This window comes from Sinocyclocheilus rhinocerous, unplaced genomic scaffold (genome assembly GCF_001515625.1).
Source record: "Sinocyclocheilus rhinocerous isolate Xijiao unplaced genomic scaffold, SAMN03320098_v1.1 scaffold2117, whole genome shotgun sequence".
Taxonomy (NCBI): domain Eukaryota; kingdom Metazoa; phylum Chordata; class Actinopteri; order Cypriniformes; family Cyprinidae; genus Sinocyclocheilus; species Sinocyclocheilus rhinocerous.
Genome location: NW_015626361.1, coordinates 97,511 through 97,719, shown reverse-complemented (window position 1 = coordinate 97,719; position 209 = coordinate 97,511). Strand labels below are relative to the sequence as shown.

The 209-nt window shown below is 59.8% G+C and overlaps 1 protein-coding gene across 1 annotated transcript in view; it reads right to left on the bottom strand.

Moving 5' to 3' along the window:
- Window positions 1-209, bottom strand: part of LOC107711648 (platelet-activating factor receptor-like) — a 14,290-nt gene that overhangs the window by 12,090 nt on the left and 1,991 nt on the right. The window lies entirely within an intron of this gene.

The following is a 209-nucleotide window of genomic DNA, read 5'->3' as shown; positions in this document are numbered from 1 at the left end:
CGGGTGATGGCGAGGGGGTGGGTTCATTCACTGAGCCCAACAGCTCCTCTGCATCCGACGCTGCTAATGACATGCTGTCATCCAGCAGCTCGTCCTCACTTCCCCCGAATGAGATCAGGTCGCTCGCACCAGCAGAGGGAGGCTGATCAGACCGGGAGAAAAGGACAGGGAAATACTCTCTCTGCGTCGAGAGCGAGGCACGCGGGATC